Below are 25725 nucleotides of genomic sequence, written 5' to 3'. Positions count from 1 at the left end.
TGAGAATCCCTTGGACTGCAAGGAGATCCAACCAGTCCATTCTAAAGGAGATCAATCTTGTTCATTGGAAGGACTGATGCTAAAGCTGAAACTCTAGTACTTTGGCCACCTCATGTGAAGAGTTGACTCATTGGAAAAGACTCTGAAGCTGGGAGGGATTAGGGGCAGGAGGAGAAGGGAATTACAGAGGACGAGATGGCTGGATGGCATCACCGACTCGATGGACATGAGTCTGAGTGAACTCCAGGAGATGGTGATGGACAGGGAGGCCTGGTGTGCTGTGATTCATGAGTTCGCAAAGAGTCGGACACAACTGAGCAACTGAACTGAACTGATACTTTATTATCATAAGTTCTTATATAATTTAAAGTTTAATGCTGTTATTAAAATGATACTTTTCTATGAGTTTCTCTTTGGTGATTACTCAGGCTGTTGATTTTTGTCAATGTATATAGCATGTGGGAGTTTTACTAAACTTATGAGGGTCACAATGTTTTTCAATTATTTCATCAGGATTTTCTAAGTAAGCAATTATATACTTTGCAAATATGAACAATTTTTTTGTTTTCTTAATATGCATGTTGTCTAACTTACCATATTGGTTAAGTTCTACAGGATAAATTAGAACAGTAACAGTGATAGGTACTATTGTTTTATCTCTGATTTGAATGTGGAGTGCCTTACAACAATCAGGTCATTTCCACTCACTGTTTTCCCCTGATATCCATGATTTATTAAAAAAAATTATTTTTATCTGGTGCTATCATTTTCACTTAAAAAACATTTAAAATAATTACCATTACACCTGAAAAATATTCATATTTAATCCTCATCTTTCAAAACAAAATTTTTCAACATGCTTCAATTTCTGATTTTCATCAATCTAACCCCTATATTTTTTAGATAATGTTTCAGAATTTTGCCCCAAGTTATGCTACAGTATACCCTCAGTAATTCATTTACAATTATTTTGTTAGTAATAAATTCTCTTGATTCTTTTATGACAAAGCATGTTTTCCTTTGCCTCTACTGTTGAATGTTAGTTTAACTTAATATAAAGAGAAATCTATGTTCTACATTATATTCTCTCAGAACTTGAAGACAATCTTTCCTTGTCTTTTACCATCTGTGCTATAGGTGAGAAATCTGATGCCAGTCTGAGGACTATTCTTTACAGTGAACTAGAACTTTGTTCTCTAGAAGTTTAGAATTTTCTATCACTGGTATTTTGAAATCTCACCAGGGAGAATCTGGGCTTTCTTCATTATTGACATCCAACAATTTCTTTAAATTTCAAGGAAAGTCTGTCTCAGTTCAAGAATATTTTCTTCTATTTTCATATATTGCTCTCCTTTATATCTTTTGAAATGCCTTTTTGATTCATGATGAAACTTCTATACCTGTTTTCTATGTCACATAATGTTTCTTTTGTATCTTCTCTTTCACATTTGCATTATATTCTAGAGTAATTTCTTGGTTCTGTTTCCATTTCACCAATTATATACTGACCGTGTCCATTCAGTTTATCTATTATATCTTGTTTTAAATCAATGATTTTGTCTTTAAATTTCATGAATTATGAGAACTTCCTTAAATAGCAATCTTATGGTATAGCTGGTGTTACTGTTTTGTCATTTTTAAGTAGAATTGATACATTTCATCATATCTTCAAACATTTACTTAGGGGTAATAACTTGATAGGTATTAATTTATCTATTTGTTCCCATCACGAACAGTGTCCCTTAATATTTTTATTCTCTTTGTTGCATGTAGAGGTCTTCTTTCATGCTCTTAGCTTTTCTCAATTTATTTGTGCATTAGGAAATTATATTTATGTCCTAAGTTCAAGTGAAAACATCTCTTCTACTACAGCAAATCAAGATTGTAATTGTAAGAAACTGGGTTGTGTGCTCATAGGAGACATGAAAGAGAGTACATAAATTTAGATTTTCTTTACCAAGTATTGGTAATTGCTCTTAGAGTATCAATTTCTCTTTCCTCCTAACAGCTGTAAATGCAGCAGAAAACTGTCCTGGTTTGATAGACCTCTGTACTCAATCTTGGAACTTCTTGTATCAGGAATACCAAATGTACTTGGCAAGTGATGTGTACCTCTGTTTATACCCGACAAATAGTGAAAACAGCTAATCTAAGCAGGTGGTATAGATGAAGCTGTTAAACAGCAAACTCTGTATGGCCTCCTTTTCCTGTCTACACTTTCTCTCACCCTGGATTACTTTACAGTTCTACTAAAACAAGCAAAACAAACAAAAAACCTGTATATTTTGGAGCTGGTTCCATCTGCTTATTTTCTCACAGAAATCCCTCAATTGTTTCAGCCTGAGAACAACACCCCACCAAGCTTTTCCAAGATCCTTAAAAATGTTATTTTTATATTTTTTGTACATTATTTTATTAAAACTTAGGAATTAGAGGTAATATGTTCAGACAGTTATTTTGAACTGAAAAAAAACCATCTTTTGTTTGTTTTCAGGTAGAGAAAACACACCATTACATATATTGCACTTCAGTTCTCTGAAAGATGTGATGAAGATACGTGTTATGAACAGAAAGATGATATGAAGGAGATAGGCAAAAACAAGATCAGCAACTGTTAACACAAAAAGAGGGAGGAATTTAGAGGAAAAGACTTTGAAACAATAATTCATATATATAAATAAAATCCAAACTTAATGAAAAGATAATTGAGAGAAAAGTAGAAAAAAAGCAAGGCATATACAGAAGAGAAAACTGAAAAAACACCTTCAGATACAAATGGGAAGACAATGATAAAATGCACACACAGACACACACACACATGTGCATGCACGCCATCTACATGGAGCAATTTAACAGTCCATCAGTCATTTTAAGGGCAAGAAGTTCATTTCATTCTTTCTCCAGTTCAACACTAGCTTTTGTTTTACTTTCATTCTCCATGCTAAACTCTGGAGAACTTTTTTAAACTTTAGGTTGCCAATGTGAAAATGCAAAATGAAGCAAAATATGTTAAAATGTACAAAGATTACACACTAGTAGAGCTAAGGCATCGCTGAGACAATTGCCCAGCAGTATTCCTAGGTGTTCAATGTGCATTCAGCAGTGACCCGTCCAGGTCCTCGTGTACTCTCCATTGGTGATAGGCAGTTCCCTCAGGGTTGGATACTATTCTATCTGTAACACACACAGGACACAGAGAATGCTGTGCCTCTGATTGTTAGATGGGTTGTGTGCCACTGTCTCCAGTTATATACATATACAACCCCCATTTTTTGTGTCACTTCGTTTTTATACTACCTAGGAGGCAAGGGATTGCTAAGTTCTTCAGTGGCTCGTGACCTGGCCAGTGTCAAAAGTGAATAACAACTGAATTATTGACTGAAGGTGTACTCTTGGACAGCACTGCCCATGGAAATTAGATAAGAGAAATGAGAGAAGATTAATGTGGAGTATATTGTTATTGGTTGTCCTAGATATTCCAATGGAGAAGGCAATGGCACCCCACTCCAGTACTCTTGCCTGGAAAATCCCATGGATGGAGGAGCCTGGTAGGCTGTGGTCCATGGGGTCGCTAGGAGTCGGACACAACTGAGCGACTTCACTTTCACTTTTCACTTTCATGCATTGGAGGAGGAAATGGCAACCACTCCAGTGTTCTTGCCTGGAGAATCCCAAGGACAGGGGAGCCTGGCGGGCTGCCGTCTATGGGGTCGCACAGAGTTGGACACAACTGAAGCGACTTAGCAGTAGCAGCAGATATTCCAAAGGTAATCAGAATATAACTAAGATCTCCAGGTACCCAGAAAGTAGGGTTACAAATTAAAATTTCAATTCTAAAAGCCAACTCTTTCATATTTGGTGTTAAGGCATGAAATCAATTTTCTTAGTAAGGTAATAATACATATACTCAGGAGACTATATTTTATATATCTACCATTAAAGGGAAAACTGTAGCACCTCCTGAACCAACTTTATAGATTTCTATCTTGTGGCTACTGTGTTTCTGGTTTGCAATAATAAAAGAAGAAAATTACACATAAAAGAAAACCTAAAAATAACTTGCACAGAGTATAGGTTATTTCCTCCTCACATAAAAGAACTCTGGAACTAGGCAGTCCAGAGTCAATTGGTATCTCTGCAGTCCGCAGAGATACAGGTTTGGATTCTATTCAGGCATCTCAGTATGTGAATTCCAGGTTCACTGATAGTCTAGAATGACTGCTGGAGCTCCATCTATCTCATCCACATACTAGCCAATATAAATGAATTACAGACAGTATAAGTACAAAAGTTTGCCCTAATTTTCTCTGAAACTTCCTGGAAGCCTCACTCAATAATTTTTTTTCCCCCATCTCAGTGGTCAGATTTAGTTATATGGCTACCACTTTCTAAAAGATTGTAAAATGTAGCCTAAAAGACTTCAATGTCATCCCAAATTATATTGTGGGTTTCTTACTAAGGTGAAAGGGAAAGGAAACATTGCCATAGTACTTGATGCAAAGGCTTAATGAAATTAGGTGTAAATTGGTCTTAGGTGGAGCGATGCAACTTCCTCAGATACCAATTCAGCATTCCAGCTGCGCTTTTAGCTTGGGGGGAAAAAAAGACCACTCACAACATAGACTTTAATTTCATTTAGGAAATGTTGTAAAATTTAGTGCAAGGGAGGAGACCACAAATATAAGAACACACATGGCAGATCAGCATTGCCCATTCCCTTTTCCAGGATATCCTACTGATCCAGGGATCGAATTCGGATCTCCCACTGAGGCAGATTCTTTACCATCTGAGGTACCAGGGAAGCCCAAAATAAGCTAATAGTGTCTGAGTGTTAAGTTGCTTCAGCTGTGTCTGACTCTGTACACCCTTACGGGCTGTAGCCCACCAGGCTCTTCTGTCCATGGGATTCTCCAGGCAAGAATACCAGAGTGGGTTGCATTGCCCTCAAACCCCTAAGAGAGTAAGAGAAGGAAAATGTCATCATCCTGCTGGTCCCTTATTCCCCCCTCACCCTCTAGTTCTTTCTTCCTGGGAAGTTTGTTTCGTAAAATAAATGACCCAAACTCTGCTCCTAGTTTTAACGCCATTTGGAGTAAGTATATAAGAGTTTTCTTTTTTTATTTATATTTTTAATGTTTATTTATTTTTTAAATATAAATTAATTTATTTTAATTGGAGGCTAATTACTTTACAAGATTGTATTGGTTTTGCCATACATCAACATGAATCCGCCACAGGTGTACACGTATTTCTGAAGCCCTCTCCCACCTCCCTCCCCATACCATCCCTCTGGGTCATCCCAGTGCACCAGCCCCAAGCATCCTGTGTCATGCATCGAACCTGGACTGGCAATTCGTTTCATATATTCTTTCAGTCTTCTTATTTCTTTTTCTTTTCTTTCTCTCTTTCAGTCTTGATGAGAAATCTCCTCATGTAGAGACTTGGCAATGACTAATCCTCAAGATAAAATTTTAAGAAATAAAATAAAATCTTAAGAATCACCTGTGGTACTCCCTGATAACCATCAAGACAACAATCAAGGATCTCTGTCCAGCTGTTCCCCATTATCAGATTACCAGTTCAGTTGCCACAGATTTTGTCCATCTGCCCCACCTCCTACCACTCATCACATGTTGAGAGGACTGATTGAAAATGTTGACTCAAAGTATAATACATTCAGAAGTCCTAAATAGGTAAATTAGAACTAATAAAAGGGGAGAAAAAAAACCCTGGTCTTTCTTCCAAAGAGATTGTAATCTGTTGGAGACCCTCTAAACACATAGGGCAACACTTCTCTGAATTTAAATTTGTTTAAAGAAAAAAAAAAAAAAAGAGTGGTTTTCATCTGAAATTACTAAAGTGGCCCATTAATGGCCTATGAGTCACTAACTATATTGACAAAGATAGTCAAATCCTCAAACCCAATGACTGCCTTCCTGGAGAGTGTCTACTCATCCCTTAACATACATACACACACACATACACACACACACACACATACATATATATATACACACAAAGATATATGGACTTCCCTAGTGACTCAGATGGTAAAAAATCTGCCTGTAATGCAGGAGACCTGGGTTCAATCCCTGGATTGGGAAGATCCCTTGGAGAAAGAAATGGCTACCCATTCAGTATTCTTGCCTGGAGAATTCCATGGACACAGGAGCCCAGCAGGCTACAGTCCATGAAGTTGCGAGTTGGACGTGACTGAGCAACTAACACTATAAAGATCTGTATCTATATGTTGCCTACCATCCAGCTCTTTATTTATTTTTGGGGAGCAGAATTAAACGTAAAAGTTTTAGATGCCTGTTTTCTTTTCTCAGATTCTTTTCCACTAATTTTTATTCTTCTGATCCTTCAAAGCCCTGACAGCAAACTCCATATTCTGATAATAACCTCATAGGTCATAGAACAACACTCAACCTTATTTTAATGGCCAGTTAGACTCCATTCTCTAGTGAAGTGATTTTTACTCCCACGTCACTCAAAGAAAACTTGATAGTAGACTAGTTGTCACCTTTCTGTCAGATCAAGATCTACAGTCACCCTTTCACCAAAACACGGCCAACTCACAACACAACATCTCCATTTAGGATAGAATAGTGAAACAGCATGCAACTAAAGACTGATGTCTTCAAGCATGGTTAGAAGACAGGGAAAATGAATATACAGGTCCAATCTGTGAAAGCCTTAGGATAGAATATCAGGGTCAAACTCCAGCTCTCATATGCACCCTCCCTTGTCTATGAAAATATACGGCTTGATACTTCCAGAACTATATCTCTCCCCCCAACCCTTGGTGCCTCCAAATATTTTCTTCCCACTGTCTCTTAAATATGGACTTCTCAGGCAGCACTAGAGGTAAAGAAGCTGTCTGCCAATGCAGGAGACATAAGAGATGTTGGTTCAATCCTGGGTCGGGAAGAACCCTGGAGAAGGAAATGGCAAACCCACTCCAGTATTCTTACCTGGAGAATCCCATGGACAGAGGAGCCTGGTGGGTACCAGTCCTTGGCATTGCAAAGAGTTGGACACAACCAAAGCAATTTAGCATGCACACACGTCTCTTAAATCTACTCCAAACTGCCTTGCTTCCCCAAAGATTCATGCAAACTCACGTTATCAAATAGTTCCTTTCAAGACCACTAATGAACCCTATGTTGTTAAGTCTAAATGGTCAGCTATCACCCTTCATCTTGATGGATATCAGCATTTGGACACAACTGAATCCCTCCCTTCTCTTAAACTTTTTTAAAATATTTATTTATTTGTTTGGTTGCTTTGGGTTTCAGTTGCAGCATGTGGGATCTCTAGTTGTGGCATGCCAGCTTAGTCAGTGTTAATCCACTTAATCCTGCAAAGTGGATTCTTTACCACTGAACCAACAGTGAAGAACCCCTCTCTTCTGTTTAATGCATTTTTGCACTTGGCTTCCAGGCCACCACAATCCTTTTCTTCCCCCCTGTTCCACTGGATGTGTTTTCTCATTGTCCTTTGCTAACACTGCCTCTTCCTTCCCAATTTGTAAGAGGTATGGCCCACCAAAGACTTTGTCTTTGGTCTTCTTTTTTCTTGTATTTACATTAATGCTTAAGATACTATCTTAAGACTTGTATCTTTAAAAATATCTATTACTCAGCCATAGAAAAGAATGAATAATGCCATATGCAGAAACATGGATGGATCTAGAGATTATCATACCAAGTGAAGTAAGTCAGACAGGGAAAGGCAAATATCATATGATATCACTTGTATGTATAATCTTAAAAATGGCACAAATGAATTTATTTACATAACAGGAACAGGCTGACAGACATGGACCACAAAATTATGGATAAATTAGGAGTTTGGGATGAACACACTACTACATAAAGACTAGATAAACAACAAAGACCTACTATATAGTGCAGGGAACTATATTCAGTAGCGTGTAATAACCTAGAATAGAAGAGAACCTGAAAAAATATATATACATACACACACACATATGTATATATAACTGAATCAATTTGCTACACATCTGAAACTAACATGAGATTGTAAATCAACTATACTTCTATTTTTTTTAAAAAATCTATGGGCCAGAATACTACGTTTCTATCTCCAAAGAGGTCTGTCCTGAATTTCAAACTATTTACCTGACATCTCCATTTGGATGTTCACTACAATATCTCAAACTTAACAGGTCCAAAACTGAACTCTTGTTCTCACTTTCTAAACCTGCTTCCCCTTCAGCCTTTCACAGTTTGTTTGTGGCAATTTCAACTGTCTGCTTGCCTCAGGCCAACAAACTTCATTTCCTCCTTGGCTCTTTGGCTTCTATCCTTACCCACATTCATTCTGTCAGATATTATACCTTCAACTGTATCCAGGATCTGACAATATGCCAACTCCAGCATTTCCACCTAGGTCTAAGCCTCCGTTATGTCTAATCTAGACTGTGACTGTAGCCTTCTAATTGTTCCTACTGACTTAATTCCTGCATTCTACTTACCTCTAACCTAAGTCAGTTTATGGTATCATACAGCAAATAAAATAATCTCTCTGAGCAGTACATCGATCATATGAAAAAATAAACCTAATAACATGTTGCTGCTGCTGCTGCTGCTAAGTCACTTCAGTCGTGTCCGACTCTGTGCGACCCCATAGACGGCAGCCCACCTGGCTCCCCTGTCCCTGGGATTCTCCAGGCAAGAACACTGGAGTGGGGTGCCATTGCCTTCTCCAAATAATATGTTACCATATTTATTTTCTTTTATTTTTACTGGGTTGATCCAAGGACAAATGAAATGACAGACACAAACTGCTATAATACTCAGCACAAAGTATGCATTAAATTTTAGTAGCATGGGCAAGAAATAAATTTTTGTGTCATTTCTTAAATCTATTATTTCCATGAATTAAGAGCTATTTGTTATTTTCCAAGTATTAGAAAATATGATTTAAAATTTTCCATATCTACAACTGCTAAGCTATTGTTTGAAGAAGTCGTAGATGCCCCCCAGCCCCAATGAACATCATGACCAAATTAGAACCTGATTTACCTGGTCATAACAATAGCTAAGAGAAACTGTTTCCTGTCTCAGGAATACATTCAGTTCAGTTCAGTTCAGCTGCTCAGTTGTGTCCAACTCTTGTGACCCCAGGGACTGCAGCACACCAGGCCTCTCTGTCTATCACCAACTCCTAGAGTTTACTCAAACTCATGTCCATTGAGTCAGTGATGCCATCCAACCATCTCATCCTCTGTCATCCCCTTCTCCCGTCTTTAGTCTTTTCCAGCATCAGAGTCTTTACCAATGAGTCAGCTCTTTGCATCAGGTAGCCAAAGTATTGGAGTTTCAACTTCAACATCAGTCCTTCCAATGAATATTCAGGACTGAATTCCTTTAGGATGGACTTGTTGGATCTCCTTGCAGTCCAAGGGACTCTCAAGAGTCTTCTCCAACACCACAGTTCAAAAGCATCAACTCTGCTTTCTTTATAGTCCAGCTCTCACATCCATACATGACTACTGGAAAAACCATAACCTTGACTAGATGGACATTTGTTGAAAAGTAATGTCTCTGCTTTTTAATATGCTGTCTTGGTTGCTCATAACTTTCCTTCCAAGGAGTAAGCACCTTTTAATTTCATGGCTGCAGTCACTATCTGCAGTGATTTTAGAGCCTCCAAAAATAAAGTCAGCTACTATTTCCATTGTTTGCCCATCTATTTGCCATGAAGTGATGGGACTGGATGCCATGATCTTAGTTTTCTGAATGTTGAGCTTTAAGCCAACTTTTTCACTCTCCTCTTTCACTTTCATCAAGAGGCTCTTTAGCTCTTCTTCACTTTCTGCCATAGGGGTGGTGTCATCTGCATATCTGAGGTTATTGATATTTCTCCCAGAAATCTTGATTCCAGCCTGAGCTTCATCCAGCCCAGGAATGTGCCAAAACTTTCTAACAAGTTAGCTAAGGAAAATGTCAAATTTAACCTATTAGGGGAAAGAATGTGTAGTTCATCATAACTGCTCTGATCCTTCTTGTTTCAGTATAGCCAACCCACCCATGCCACATCACAAATTTTCCTAGGCCTAGCCCCTGTTGTCATCCTATGAGTCTCTGGTACAATGCATATTACTCTTCTCATCTCCATCAGCTTTCCCACAACAGGCTTATATATCATGCATCAAGCTTGTTTTTGTGACTTGTGTGAATCCTTTTCTCCAGCATTCCAGTGACATTTCAGCATGTGATGCTGCCTTGTATCCAGCAAACCCACAGGTCTGGGTATAAGATTCCCCTGTTCTCCGCTCTAACTTCCAGTCTTACTTGCCTTCAGGGGGATCCATCACACAATCCTCTTGGAAGTTCTAGACCTGAATACTAGCAGGATAATGATTACAGTTTGATTAGTGCTCTTCCCCAGAAAAGAGGGACCAGTCTATTTCATATTCATAACAATAATGACAACGGTTAACACTTCTATAGTGCTTGTGATGCAGGGACTGTTTATTAGTGCTTTACATACACAAACTCATTTAATCCATATAAGCATTCTATGAAGATGAGGAACTTGAGGTCCAGAAGGGTTAAGTAACTTGTCTTAGATCACATACATAGTGAATGATAGTTCCGGAATAGAACCTGAACAGTCTGCTCCAGTGTTTGTGCTCTTAACCATGATACCGTGCCATGCAAACCCTCATAAAAATAAGGTAGTTTTTGATGGGCATCTAGGTTGCTTCCATGTTGTAGCTATTGTAAATAGTGCTGCAGAAGTGAGTCAGAAAGAGAAAGATACATATTGTATTCTAACACATATACAGAACCTAGAAAAATGGTTCTGAAGAATTTATTTATAGGGTAGCAATGGAGAAACAGACATAGAGAATAGACTTATGGACATGGGGAGACGGGAGGAGAGCGTCAGATGTATGGAAAGAGTAACATGGAAACTTAAATTACCATACGTAAAATAGATAGCCAATGGGAATTTGCTGTATGGCTCAGGAAATTCAAACAGGGGCTCTGTATCAACCTAGAGGGGTTGATAGATGGGGAGGGATATGGAGGGAGTTTCAAAAAGGAGGGGATATATGTATACCTGACTGATTCATGTTGAAGTTTGAGAGAAAACAACAAAATTCTGTAAAGCAATTATCCTCCATTAAAAAGTAAATTAAAAAGACATAAGGTAGTTGTTAGTAATATGCATCATCTCACATTTAAAGACCTTGATCTATATACTAGGAAATTTAGAGACTAAGAGCCAGTTAATTAATTCAAGATTGGAAATGATCTAAGTTGGTGCTTAAAATTGGACAATTAAAAGTTCAAAGTTGTGAAACTAAGAAACAGAAGCCACAACTTCATAAAGCTGATAAATAAAGTCATAACACCAATATCAATAAACACTTAAAGTAACTTAAGACAAATTCAAATGGCAAAAAAAGAAAGTTCTTTATAATGGTACACAGGGCATGTGGTAACATGTAGCTCCAAGCCTGACATACATGTGGGTGTATCTGTTAAGTCATCCAAACCAAACTGAGGCAAAGAGAGTGGGTAATTTCATATTTTACAATGAGGCACTGACACCAGCCATGAGGGGTTCAAAAGCAGTATTTCAGTAAGACCTCACTGTTTTCCTAGATCATCTGCCAATGCTGGTATCTAGTTTCCACTAGGAAGCAAGCGCTGGCTCAGTGTTTCTCTGTAGGTTCCCATCAATCAAAAGCTCCGTAAAAGCCTGGATAAGACTGAGAAGGAAGATAAGCAGGCCCTAGTTAGGAAGATACATTCCAAACAGAATTTTACTCTAAACTACTATGTGTTGGGCAATCACTATGCCATGGACTGTCCCCAGTACTTCACTTCAATGTACTTATCCTCCCAAGAAACAGGCCAGGGAGACTTGAATATCCCTGTTACATATGAGAAGACTCAGGCTCTCAAGGGACTAACTCAGCCAAGACCCCACAGCTAGTAAGTATTCAAGTTTGGATTCAAATCTACTTTTTTATGACACCAATGCTTATGTTCCTTACCACAAAGCTATTGAGAAAAAAATAAACATTGATGCTAGTGTAATACTTTTGCCTTATTTGTCTAGAGTGCTGAGACAAAGAAGTTGTAAATTCTCTTTTAAAATATCTAGGTCACTATCTCCAAACACCACTACTTGGCAGTAAACTTCATATAATCTTTAAAAATAATCATATCTTTTTATTTATACCCCAACCCCTTTATTCTCCTATCTATAAGAGGGGGATATAGGTTAAATGGACCCTGAGGAGGATTTCTGGAATGTCATTGGCTTAAGATACTATGAACTGGCTCTATATTTCTCTGGCTAAAACAGATGTAAGCTCTGTACTGTTTCATGCCATTGACATGTTTCTCCCAGGCTAGAGAACAGATTTGCTGGTCTGGCATAACTGGGGGTTGGGGGCAAAGGGGAGTCTTGACCCTTAGGCAGCCTGTGATTTTACACTCATGTCATGCCACCCACCCTTCACACCCTGAAAAATACTTTCCCAAGCTAGGTACCATGGGAAGGAGCTATGCTTTGATAGGTGACATTTAAAAGTGTCCTAAAAATTATTCAGAGAGAAAAGGGCTTCTCTGACAGCTCCAGTGTCTCTGTACATCGCCCTCAGAACAGGCCTGAGAGTCCAAGGTCATAGCAGGCTTATTGTGCAATGTGGAACAAGGCTGTGATTGTGTAGGTATCACCCCCTTAGGATTTGTATCAAAGGCAGTGTATGGAGGGGACCTAGGCAGGGTTTGACAGCTGTTTCTGAGCTTTCCATATCAGAGATAGAAACAGATAAGATCTGCATCGCCTCCTTTTTACTTTACATTTTCAGACGGGTGAGTTGTCTTTCACGTTACACAATCAGTCCCAAGTTACCCAGCCTCCCACCTCACTCATCCTTGCCCAGCCCCACCTTGTTCAACACTGCCATCTTTTCATAACCATTTCCAAGATACCCGAAATCATGCCAACACCCTGAAGACCTGCTAGGCCCCAGGGTGTGTTGCAGAATTACTAATACAAATATCAGCTAGAGGTGAGCACTGGAAGGGACTCGGGCTCCTGGAAATGGAACTCTGCTGTGCTTTAACAAATTCAAAGAATTTCATGGTTGTCTGGGATTCATTTCAATAATACTTGCTGAAGACCTTTTGCTGGCTAGATGGATGCCTGGGAGACCACATTAAGCAGTCACAAGCCCATGCTTTAGCCAATGTGCATTCTAGTGATGGTTACACACTTACACAAAAGCAACCTCAGTAGGATATAATGAGAGTTCAGCAAGAAATGCAGCTAAGAAATAACGATGGTCCTAGAAATAATAAGTGAGACACACGCATAATAATATTCCTCTGTAGAGGTTAAAACTGGCAAGAAAAATAAATATTGAATGGGCTTACCAAAAGCCAGTGACAGTCAAGGACTTCCCTATCCCTCTTGAGAAATGTTGGGCTGGATGAAGCACAAGCTGGAATCAAGATTGCCGGGAGAAATATCAATAACTTCAGATATGCAGATGACACCACCCTTATGGCAGAAAGCAAAGAACAACTAAAGCCTCTTGATGAAAGTGAAAGAGGAGAGTGAAAAAGTTGGCTTAAAACTCAACACGCAGAAAACTAAGATCATGACATCGAGTCCCATCACTTCATGGCAAATAGATGGGGAAACAATGGAAACAGTGACAGACTTTTTTGGGGGGGCTCCAAAATCACTGCAGATGGTGATTGCAGCCACAAAATTAAAAGATGTTTGCTCCTTGGAAGAAAAGTTATGACCAACCTAGACATCATATTAAAAAGCAGAGACATTACTCTGCCAACAAAGGTCTATCTAGTCAAAGCTATGGTTTTTCCAGTAGTCATGTATGGATGTGAGAGTTGGATCATAAAGAAAGCTGAGCACTGAAGAACTGTGGTGTTGGAGAAAAATTGAACTGTGGTGTTGGAGAAGACTCGTGAGAGCCCTTTGGTCTCCAAGGAGATCCAACCAGTCCATTCTAAAGGAAATCAGTCTTGAATATTCGTTGGAAGGACTGATGTTGAAGCTGAAACTCCAATACTTTGGCCACCTGATGTGAAAAACTGATGCACTTGAAAAGACCCTGATGCTGGGAAAGATTGAAGGCAGGAGGAGAAGGGGACAGAGGATGAGATGGTTGGATGGCATCACCAACTCGATGGACATGAGTAAATTCTGGGAGTTGGTGATGGACAGGGAAGCCTGGCATGCTGCAGTCCATGGGGTCGCAAAGAGTCGGACACAACTGAGCGACTGAACTGAACTGACCCTCCCAAATCCACGTGACTTTTACAACATGAGTCCACCTCCCAGGCAACAGGTTGTACCAGGTGTATAGGCATCTGATAGAAAGACAGCTTTGTACTTCACTTACACTAGAAAGGAGAACAATGTTTTCTAAGGAATGACACCAAGAGATGATCTTGGCCAATCAGTTCTTTCTCCCTCTCAGGAATTTTAACTGAGAAAATCAGAGAATTTGTCAGTTGGTAGTGGGACAGTTATGGAAGGCACCACAGGGAACATGGCTGTGAGGTGCTAACAAGTGAGCACAAGAGTCAATCTCAGGTGGTTTTTCTGAAGTTCCCAAAGTCTTCATGAATGCAGAGTTCACCCTCTGGGTAAAGTTCCCAGAAAAGCTAGCTTGTTCTCCTGTCCCTGGGTCCTATGCAGTCATGGCTCACTAATTAATACAACAAATCTCATTTACTTGTGGTAGCTAACTCATCTCTTCCTTACAATAAGGAAGCTGAATAGATGGTCCTGAGTGAAAATAATGTGTTCAGATGTTAAGTTCAGTCACTCAGAATTCTTAAAATGTTTATTAATTTTTGTGGGAAGCCACACAAAAATGAATGAAAATGCAATAATCTCCAACTAAAATTCCCTTCAATCCCACCACTCTGCTTCCAAGGCAGACAATTGAGAGTGATCTTTCACATTTTTCTCCAGACTCACAAAGCATACATAAAACTAGGTACACACACAAACGGTCCTTTTGGTTTGGCTGTGGATATTGTTGTTGTTGTTGTTGCTTTTAAGCATTTGTATTTATATAATTTATATTTATAATATATTTGTGTTAAATTCTAAGACTATGCAGGGGATGGTTCAATGTTGTTAGAGCTAAAAAACAGAAACACACTAAAACTCCTACATAGATTCAAATTTGTTTAATTTTGTCACCTGTTCCCTACAAGATTGTATGGAAATCAACTTAGCTCCTTATGAATTAGCATTCGGATCTTTTCATCAAAGGAAAAAGGCAATAAAGTAGCTTTTGGGCTCCTACTGTGCAAAGTAAATTTTTAAAATTCCATCCTCACTCTGTAGGTACTCACACAGCAAAAAATAAATAAATAAACAAACAAACAACCCTGAAAAATTACCTGAGAGTGACAACACGCACTCAGAGGAGCATGGTTAGAAAGTAACACCCCCTTACATACATCATACAAAGAGAAAGAGACTAACACTTACACCAGCTGAGGGCCACAGTTCTGTAGTATAAATTATGAGCAGGAGAAATCTTTCCTGGTCTTGCTATCTACCTGTGACTTCAGCAAATTGCTTAACATTTTGGCACTTAGTCATATATGAAATTCAATTCAATACATTTTGGTAACTACACTCCCTCTGTATTAGGTAATAGGTATTGAGAAAAAAAGAATTAGAACAGAACTTCTGACCTTGGATCGCTTGCAGCCCCAATAATGATGAGAAAAGAGAGAACTGTGAACAATAACGCCTAACAAAATACAACCAGTGCTCATATAGCCACAGGGGAAAATGTCATGGATCTCCTAAGAAAGAGAAACTCTCTAGGCCTATGGGCTTTGGAGTTAGGAAAGGCTGGCAGAGGCTTCTGTTTGCCAATGGAATTAAGTTTGGAGGTCATCTAATAGAGCAAGAGAGTTGGGCTAGGAAATCTCTGAGGACCCTGCCAGTTCCACTCTCCAAGCCTGAGACATAGTTAAAAATACTTCCTCGTCTCCACATACACAGACTCAGACTATAGATACAAGTGTGTGGCTATAATATCTAATAAACAGGACAAGCTCTGTTTGGCTGTTATAGTGGGTCAGTTCTTTCCCTGAAATTCTACCCCTTCATCTATAAATCACACTCCATGACTAACCTGAGACAAGGGTAAGATAAGATTTTATGCAGCTCCCACTGCATATTGTCCATTCTCATATTAATGGGAAAGAGATGCTATTAGAGACAGAAAGTGTGTTAGTCGCTCTGTCGTGTCCAACTCTTTGTGACCCCATGGACTGTAGCCCACCAGGCTCCTCTGTCCTTGGAGACAAAGAGTCTGGTTTTTAAAAACCCAGATTCTAGAGTGGATCTTGAATGCTAGCTTTCTTTATTTACTCCCCATATGCCTTTGAGCAAGGGATCTAACTTTTCTGAGCATTAGTTGTTTTACTGTTGTTGTTAATATGAAAATGAAATAAAATTAAGAATGTGTGCTAAGTTGCTTCAGTTGTGTCCAACCCTTTGTGACCCCATGTACTGTAGCCTGCCAGGCTCCTCTGTCCATGGGATTCTCCAGATAAGAATATTGGAGTGGATGGCTGTGCCCTTCTCCAGAGGATCTTCCCAATATGGGAATCAAACTCCACGTCTCTTATATCTCCTGCTTTGGCAGGCAGGTTCTTTACCACGAGCACCACCTGGGAAGCCCCAGATTAAGAGGACATAACTGTTAAAAGAATTAAACAATGCATGTAAATTCTAAGTTCCTGGAATGTAAAGAAGCCACCGATAAATAGCGGGGATTCTGGTGACAGCAGTGACAACAATGCTGATGATGGTAATACTGAAAGAAATGACAGCCTTGATTCTCACCCTCAATCTCATACATTCCCATTGAAACAGGGATAGAGCTCAGTGGAGTTAACCAATTATCCCTTTATGTTACGTGTTCTATCTGCCTTCTCAGAATCTGCTTCCAAGCTTTGCTGACCTATAACAACCATGCCTATATTTTGATCTAGCTTTACCAGCAGTTAACTTCTGATTACACTCCAACTTCACCTCTATTTTTCTGCCCCAGACTATTCTCCTGCAAAACTGCATAGAGTTCATCCTGGATTTCTATTAGTCAATTCATGCTTCTGTCCTGAGATCTCCCTTCTTGTGGATTCCTGACCATACGCAAGATCATGCATAATTTAGCTTTGACCCTTCCTCTTGCACTGCTTTCTAATCCATATTCATTCATCTATGCTTATACTATGGCTGCTTATATTTACCTGCTGCTATTGGCCTGGCAAGTCAGTCTTCAAGATCTTATATTTATATGTTACCTTTCAAGAACTCTAGTAGTAGAAACTCAGTAAGTAGAAGTCTAGGGCTTAAGCTCTTTAACTCTGGCTATAATTATAATTTGGAGAAGGCAATGGCACTCCACTCCAGTACTCTTGCCTGGAAAATCCCATGGACAGAGGAGCCTGATGGGCTGCGGTCCATGGGGTCGCTAGGAGTTGGACACAACTGAGCGACTTCACTTTGGAGAAGGAAATGGCAACCCACTCCAGTGTTCTTGCCTGGAGAGTCCCCGGGACAGCAGAGCCGGGTGGGCTGCAGTCTCTGGGGTCACACAGAGTCGGACACGACTGAAGTGACTTAGCAGCATAATTATAATTATTTGGAACCTTGCATTATTGGCTCTAAACTTACAGGAAAATTAATGGCAGAATTTTGATCACAGTAATGAGCCAGTACATACAAACTCCATAATGGCTCAACTCTATCCAGCCCTCTGAATTGGAATGTCAATTATTTATTTTAAAAGACACGGAAGTACTTCTTAAGAAAATCAGGAGATGGGCATCAGTTTGAAAAGAATTTTTATGCTCATAAAATTCTTATAAACAAAAATCTGGAACAACTTCACTGTTGTTTCCATTTTTTAGCTGAACAGTGGACTAAGAAATGTTTAAGAAAAAATTTAGAAAGTTATAAGACAAACATACACTTGTAACAAAACCACAACATCAAAATAGTGTCCAAATCGACTTTCAAACAAACTTGTATCTTCATGCTGCTCAAATACATGCTGACTACGCTTGGGAAGCACAGTATCACCAAGGAGAAAAGCCAGAGAAGTGTGTGGTCCACTTCTAGGCTCATGGCAAGGAGGACTATGTATAGTTCTTGACTTATCTTCTTTTCACTGAACCCACCCTAGTATCTTTCAGGGTCCAATACTATACTTGCAGATTCTCTTGCCAAGACCTTTATTTCTCCTCAATACTTTAAAAGTTGTTAGGAATTGGCACACACAGTATTATACTCCCCAAGATAGGAATCATACTGAGATGCCAGGAAAAATAGAAGGAGAATTTAAGATGTTTTCTCTGAGCAGCAAGGACTTGGCCTGGTTCAGAGAATTATCTCTCAACTCTTTGAAAATGCTTATTGAGAAATGGGTGTGTGAGAGAATAGATACCAAACAAGAGGTGTACCTGGCTCAGTCTGGTAATTCACCATGATAAGCCTACATTTTCATTTCTGCCTCTGACAAGCCCTGTTTCAGATGTGGCTGAAAGGCTTCATTGTGTAACTTAAGAAAATCTGTACTCACTTAGCAATAAGAACCATCAGTGAAACACATCCAGGGGGAAAAAGGAGAAACTATTTTAATAATTTATGGAATTTCTCGATTGGAATTATAATCATTTTCATAATGGAAAATAAATACCACTGTTTACTAGGTTATAGACATCACAGGTTGTTTCATCAGCCAAGGTTGCCTCGTTATAAGAACTAACAGTGAAATTCTGTCTCCTGTGAATCTTTTCTTAATAGCAGCTTTATTGAGATATAATTCACAAATTATAAAAATTACACTGTTTCAGTGTAAAATTAAGCTTTTTTTAGTATATCCACAAAGTAGTGCAATGATTGAAAATGAAACTCGCTCAGTCGTGTCTGACTCCTTGTAACCCCATGGATGATACAGTCCATGGAATTCTCCAGGCCAGAATATTGTAATGGCTAGGCGTTCCCTTCTCCAGGGAATCTTCTCAACCCAGGGATCAAACCCAGGTCTCCCACATTGCAGGCGGATTCTTTACCAGCTGAGCCACAAATGCAATGATTAGCACTATCTAAATTGGGAAAATTTTCATCATCACAAGAAGAAACCCCTGTTTATTAGAATTACTCCCCACTTTTTCCTCAAAAGCCCCTCACAACCAATAATTTACCTCCTATTTTTGTAAAATTTATTATTCTGAACATTTCATATAAATAGAATCATATAATATAGTCTTTCTTTGCCTTAGCATGATGCTTTCAAGGTTCATCCTTACTATAGCATGTATCAATATGCCATTCATTTTTATGGCTGAGTAATAATATGTTTTATGGATGTACCAAATATAGTTTATCAATTTTTTCAGCTGATATACATTTGGGTCATTTCCATTATTTGACTATTATGACTAATGTTATTCTGAACAACCATGACAGGCTTTTGTGTGGACATTGTCTTCAATTCTGTTGATTATATAATTAAAAATTATGGAATTTCTATATCATATGGTAATTTTATGTTTGACATTTTGAGGAACAAATTGTTTCCTAAAGTGGTTGAGTGAGTGAGTGAGTGTGAAAGTTGCTCATTGTGTCTGACTCTTTGAGACCCCATGGACTATATACCCCGTGGACCCCATGGACCCAGTGGACTGTAAGTCCATGGAATTCTCCAGGCCAGAATACTGGAGTGGGTAGCCTTTCCCTTCTTCAGGAGATCTTCCCAACTTAGGGATTAAACCCAGGTTTCCCACATTGCAGGCGGATTCTTTATCAGCTGAGCCACAAGGGAAGCCCTTCCCAAAGTGCTTAAACCATCTTATAAATCCACCAAGAATGTAAGGATTCAACTTCTCTGCATCCTTATTAACATGCTGTCTTTTTCATTTTATCTATCCTAGCAATTATGAATACCTTGATGCATTTTTGTGCTTTTTAAATTGTGATAAAATATACATAAACATATAACTTATCATTTTTACCACTTTGAAATGTATAGTTCAGGGGCATTAAATACATTCATATTGTTGTATAATCATCACCACTATCCATCCCCAGAAAAATTTTCATCTTGCAAAACTAAAACTCTACCCATTCTATCTCTCTACATTTGACTCCTCTAGCTGAGCTTGTGTGTGTGTGTATGGTTACCATGGAATTACATTTAACATCTTTAAGTTACAACAGTCAAATTTACATTTGTACCAACTTAATGACAACGTGAAAAAAATCCTCTACTCCTATACAGCTACTTCCCTACTCCTTTGAGTTTTTGATGTCACAAAATTATACCTATGTCTGAAACATAGACTAAGGATTGTTTTTATATGAACTGGTCTCAAATCATGAAGAAAAAAAAATGGAGTTACAAACCAAAGTTACAATAAAACTAACTTCTATAATTTGTCTTAGTCCATTCTGACTGCTACAACAAAATGCCACAGACTAGACAGCATATAAATAATAGAAATTTACTTATCTCATTTCTGGAAATTGGAAGTCCAAGATCAAGGTGACTTCACGGTCACATTCTGTTGAAGGCCTTTTTCCTGGTTCATAGTTAGTGTCTTCTCTCTGTAACCTCACATTGTGGAAGGGATGAGAGATCTTTCAGGCCTCTTTCATAAGGGTGTCAATTTCATTATGAGGGCTCTGCCCTGATGACCTAATCACTGCCCAAAGGCCCAACTTTCTAATACTATTAATATCACGTTAGGTATTAGAATTTCAACATGTGAATTCAGGGTGGTGGGGCACAAACATTCAAATCATAGTATGATTGTTTGTGTATATACCTTTAACAAAGATCTTCATTTCTTCTTATGGCTTCAAATTATAGCCTAATGTCCTTTTATTTCAATTTGAAGGATTCCTTTTAGCATTTCCTGGAGGGTAGGTCTAGGAGTAATTCTTGTAATTACCCTCAATTCTTGTTTATCTGGGACTGTCTTAACTTCACCCTTATGTTGAAGGACGGTTTTCCAGATACAGGATTCTGGGTTGATAAAATTCTTTCTTCAGCATTTTGAATATGTCAACCCATTTCCTTCTGCCCTTCAAGTTCCTAATGAGAAATCTGCTAATAATCTTACTAGGAATTGTTTCAGTGTGACAACTCACTTGTCTCTTGCTGCTTTCAAAATTCTCTCTTTCTCTGGCTCTCAAAGATTTGATTATATTGTGCTCCAGGAGGAATCTTTTTGAGTTTATCAAATCTGAAGTTGGTTGAGCCTATTGGATGCCTATATCCATGTATTTCACAAAACATGGGAAATTCTCAGGAATTATCTCTTTAAATAATTTCTCTCTCTCTCTCTCTTTTCTTTCTGGAACTTTCATAATAGGTATGTTACTTGATTTGATGGCATCTCACAGATCCCTCAGGCTCTTCTAATTTTCCTTCAATCTATTTTTTTCTATTCCTCAGACTCAGTAATTTCAACAGCCCTATGTTCAAGTTCTCTTTTTCTTCCTTCTATCTACTCAAATATGTTTTTGAATCTCAGTAGTGGCTTCTTCATTTCAATTATTGTAACTTATCATATCCACAATTTCTTTCTTGGTTCCTTTTTATGTTTTTAATCTCTTCATTGATATTTCCATTTTGCTCATACATCATATTTTCTTGACTTTATCCATGTTCCATGTCTTCTTTTAGCTCTTTAAATGTCTTCTGCAATTGTTTTTTACATTTGGAATCAAACTGGAATCAAGATTGCTGGGAGACATATCAATAACCTCAACAATGCAGATGATACCATCCTTATGGCAGAAATAACAATTTTACAATTGTCTTTCTTGCAAAATTCAGACTTAAATTGAAGAAAGTAGTGATAACTACTAGACCATTCTGGTATGACTTAAATCAAATCACTTATGATTATACAATGGAAGTGACAAATAGATTCAAGGGATTAGATCTGATAGATCGAGTGCCTGAAGAACTATGGACGGAAGTTCATGACATTGTACAGGAAGAAGTGGTCAAGACCATCCTTAAGAAAAAAGAGATGCAAAAAGGCAAAATGGTTGTCTGAGGAGGCCTTACAATAGCTGAGAAAAGAAGAGAATCAAAAGGCAAAGGAGAAAAGGAAAGATATACCCATTTGAATGCAGAGTCACAAAAAATAGCAAGCAGAGATGAGAAAGGCTTACTTAGTGATCAATGCAAAGAAATAGAGGAGAACAATAGAATGGGAAATACTAGAGATCTCTTCAGGAAAATTCAAGATACCAAGGGAATATTTCATGCAAAGATGGGCACAATAAAGGACAGAAATAGTATGGACCTAACAGAAGCAGAAGACATTAGGAAGAGGTGGTAAGAATACACAGAAGAACTGTACAAAAAAGATCTTCATGACCCAGATAACCACAATGGTGTGATCACTCACCTAGAGCCAGACATCCTGGAATGTGAAGTCAAGTGGGCCTTAGGAAGCATCACTATGAACAAAGCTAGTGGAGGTGATGGAATTCCAGTTGAGCTATTTCAAGTCCTAAAAGATGATGCTGTGAAAGTGTTGCGCTCAATATGTCAGCAAATTTGGAAAACTCAGCAGTGGCCACAGGACTGGAAAAAGTCAGTTTTCATTCCAATCCCAAAGAAAGACAATGCCCAAGAATGCTCAAACTACCACACAGTTGGTACATCTCACACACTAGCAAAGTAATGCTCAAAATTCTCCAAGCTTCAAGAGTACGTGAAGAGTGAACTTACAGATGTTCAAACTAGATTTAGAAAAGGCAGAGGAACCAGAGATCAAATTGCCAATATCTGTTGGATCATCAAAAAATCAAGAGCATTCCAGAAAAACATCTACTTCTGCTTTATTGACAACACCAAGTCTTCGACTGTGTAGATCACAACAAAATGTGGAAAATTCTTCAAGAGATGGGAATACCAGACCACCTTACCTGCTTCCTGAGAAATGTGTATGCAGGTTAAGAAGCAACAGTTAGAACTGGACGTGGAACAACAGACTGGTTCCAAATTGGGGAAGGAGTATGTCAAGACTGTATATTGTCACTCTGCTTATTTAACTTCTTTGCAGAGTACATCATGTGAAATGCCAGGATGGATGAAACACAAGCTGGAATCAAGATTGCTGGGAGAAATTTAGATACGCAGATGATATCACCCTTATGGCAGAAATCAGAGAAGAACAAAAGCCCCCCAATGAAAGTGAAAGAGGAGAGTGAAAAAGGTAGCTAAAATTCATCATTCGGAAAACTAAGATCATGGCATCTGGTCCCATCACTTCATGGCAAATAGGTGGGGAAACAATGGAAACAGTGAGAGACTTTATTTTTTTGGACTCCAAATCACTATAGATGGTGACTGCAGCCATGAAATTAAAAGACACTTGCTCCTTGGAAGAAAAGCTATGACCAACCTAGACAGCATATTAAAAAGCAGAGACATTATTCTGCCAACAAAGATCCATCTAGTCAAAGCTACAGCTTTTCCAGTAGTCATGTATGAATGTGAGAGTTGAACCATAAAGAAAGCTGAGCACTGAAAAATCGACACTTTTGAACTGTGGTGTTGGAGAAGACTCTTGAGAGTCCATTGGACTGCAAGGAGATCCAACCAGTGAATCCTAAAGGAAATCAGTCCTGAATATTCATTGAAGGACTGGTGCTGAAGCTGAAACTCCAATACATTGGCCACCTGATTTGAAGAACTGACTCATTGGTAAAGACCCTGACACTGGACAAGATTTAAGGCAGGAGGAAAAGGGGACAACAGAGGATGAGATGGTTGGATGACATCATAGACTCAATGGATATGGGTTTGAGCAAGCTCTGAGAGTTGGTGATGGACAGGGAGGCCTGACATGCTGCAATCCATGGGGTGGCAAAGAGTCAGACATGACTGAGTGACTGAAGTGAACTGAACTGAAAATCATTTTAAACAGTTGTTTAAAGCTCTGTCTACTAAGTCAACCATCTGGTCTTTCTTAGGGACATTTTCTGTTTTTTTTTTTTTTTTCCTTTGAAAACCTTACTTTCCTATTCTTTTATGTCTTATGATTTTTTTCTTATTGTTGTTGAAAACTAGGCCTGTGATTCTTATAATGCAGTAGCTAGAGATTCAATTATTCCCCTTCCCTAGAGTTTGCCATTTTATTTTTATTTTGTTTTTTTATTGTTGTGTGTATTGGGGGGGGGGGGGTGGGGGCAGGGGTCTCTGTGCTGGGGACCTGCCTAAAGTATGAACTTAAGGTTTTCTCAGGTCTTTTCAGAGATTATGCATTTCCCTAGATAAGTACAATGACTTTCTAAATTTCCTCATATATTTGGCATATTTTAGTCCTTAAATATCTGACACACGAGAAAAGAGAAAAATAAAGGGAGTAAAAAGTACACCAGTCCTTTAAAACTCCTGGAATTATTGGCTAAGCAGGAAGAGGTTTGAACAATGGCTACCCAACTCTATATTTGCACCTCCAAAATCAGAAGTGCTAATCAGTTATCAGAGGACAGATCCTCAAATATGGAGGGCATTCTTTATTGTCCACTCTGGCTTCCACTAGTTGTGGGCAACCTGCTCCAAGAATGCATGTACAGCTGCAAACCATGGGACTATGAGCAGAAGACAGGTGATTGCTACCATGCTAAGAATTGAAATTGACCAAAATTAACCATTATTTACTGACCAAGACTTCCTTTAGAATCTGCAAGGCTTTAAAAAACTCCAGAACTCCAAAATAGTTACATCAGTCAGATTCTGTCAGTGCAATTCTTGTCTAGGTGGTGAGATGGATTCTGGGTGCTTATACTCAAAAAACTTCCCAGAATTCTTCCTCAATATAGTTTTGTGGTTTTTATTTGCCTAATGACTAATGATATCAAGCATTGTTTTACTTGCTCTTCAATCTACTGAAATTGAGGTATTGAAGTCTTCAGAAATTATTGTTGAATGATCCCTTTCTACTTTCAGTTGTATCAGTTTTGCTTTGTGTATTTTGTGGTTCTGCTGTCAAGTGTATGTATGTTTATAATTGTGACTTTTTTCCCAAATGGATTAACTTTCTTCATCATGTCTTTCATTGTTTCAAGTAATTTCAGTCGCAAGTTTTATTTTGTCTGATCTTAAATATAGCTCTTTTTGCATGGTATATCCTTTTTTCAATCCTTTTATTTTCAACTTGTTTTTCTTTGAATCTAAATTGTCTCTTGTAGACAGAACAGAGTTAAATAATGTGTTTTTATCCATTCTTCCAGTCTCTGACTTGTAATTGCAATGTGTAACCCACTTTCATTTTCTTTCATTGTTGATAAAGAAAAATTTGCAGGTGACATCTTTTTTTCTATGCCTCATTTTGTTTATTAGTCTATTTCTTCATTATTGCCTTATTTTATATAAGATAAATATTTCTAATGTACTGTTTTAATTCCTGTATAATTTATTTTACCATATATATATATATATATATATAAGCTATTTTTTTAGTGATTTCCCTGGGTATTACCAATGACATCTTAATTTAGAACAGTTTAGCTCATATTAGTATCAATTTAAGTGTACAGAAATCTTTGCTCATAAGTCTCTTCTGTTATTATTATTAGACAAACAAGACCTTTATTCATCATAAGCCCATCAATAGTGTTTTATAG

The sequence above is a fragment of the Bos javanicus genome, chromosome 2, assembly GCF_032452875.1.
Source record: "Bos javanicus breed banteng chromosome 2, ARS-OSU_banteng_1.0, whole genome shotgun sequence".
In the NCBI taxonomy this organism is placed as follows: Eukaryota; Metazoa; Chordata; class Mammalia; order Artiodactyla; family Bovidae; genus Bos; species Bos javanicus.
Note: the sequence above shows the minus strand (reverse complement) of the source record.